The sequence below is a fragment of the Arachis ipaensis genome, chromosome B10, assembly GCF_059453495.1.
Source record: "Arachis ipaensis isolate K30076 ecotype BB chromosome B10, ASM5945349v1, whole genome shotgun sequence".
NCBI classification, from domain to species: domain Eukaryota; kingdom Viridiplantae; phylum Streptophyta; class Magnoliopsida; order Fabales; family Fabaceae; genus Arachis; species Arachis ipaensis.
The window spans coordinates 61,514,931-61,515,826 of record NC_142435.1 but is presented as its reverse complement, the minus strand read 5'-3'; the positions used below and the strand labels follow the sequence as shown (position 1 = coordinate 61,515,826).

The following is an 896-nucleotide window of genomic DNA, read 5'->3' as shown; positions in this document are numbered from 1 at the left end:
CACCCAAAGTTTGGGTGGTTCCTCCAACCAGGATTATAAGTTTTTAAGTAGGGATCATGGGTCTGCCTAGGTGAGTTCCCAATGTAGTTGGCTTGTTCCTGGTCACCCTCATCCTCTGCATTAACTCCTTCTTGTTCCTAGGGATCATGTAGTTGGCTTGTTCCTTTCCATCTTCTTGGTAAGGTCAGCCAGCTGCTTAGTGATCATCTTGTTTTGAGCCAGCAGTGCGTCCATGTTGTTCAGCTCCATCACTCCTCTAGTGTTGCCCCTTTCAGAAGTATAGAAGTAATCATTCTCAGCTACAGTCTCGATGACATCTATGGCTTCTTCAATGGTCTTCTTCTTGTTCAGAGATCCCCCAGATGAGTGGTCTACTGCCTTCTTTGATTTGTAAGAAAGATCCTCATAGAAAATATGTAACTGCACCCATTCATTGAACATATCTAGCGGGCACCTTCTTGTTAAGTCCTTAAACCTCTCCCATGCTTCATAGAGAGTTTCACCATCTTGTTGCCTGAAGGTTTGCACCTCAGCTCTCAACCTGTTGATTCTTTAAGGAGGGTAGAATCTTGCCAAGAATTTGTTCACCACCTCTTCCCAGGTTGTCAAACTCTCCTTCGAGAAGGATTCCAGCCATTTAACTGCTTTATCATTGAGTGAAAAGGGAAACAGAAGCAGTCTATAAGTGTCAGGATGAACACCATTAAACTTCACAGTATCACATATCCTTAGGAAAGTGGTGAGATTTTGATGGGGTCTTCTTGGGCACTTCCTTCGAATGCACAGTTGTTCTGGACTAGGGTGATGAGCTGGGATTTTAGTTCAAAGTTATTGGCATATATGGTTGGCTTTTGAATGCTACTTCCACAGTTTCCTGGGTTTGGATTGATATAAGA

At 43.3% G+C, this 896-nt stretch overlaps 1 non-coding gene across 1 annotated transcript; it reads left to right on the top strand.

The window, feature by feature from the left end:
• Positions 1–436: 436 nt before the first annotated feature.
• Positions 437–543, top strand: LOC148580255 (small nucleolar RNA R71). The gene has a single exon (XR_015896143.1). It is a non-coding gene; the product is annotated as a small nucleolar RNA R71 (small nucleolar RNA).
• The last annotated feature ends 353 nt before the right edge of the window (positions 544–896 follow it).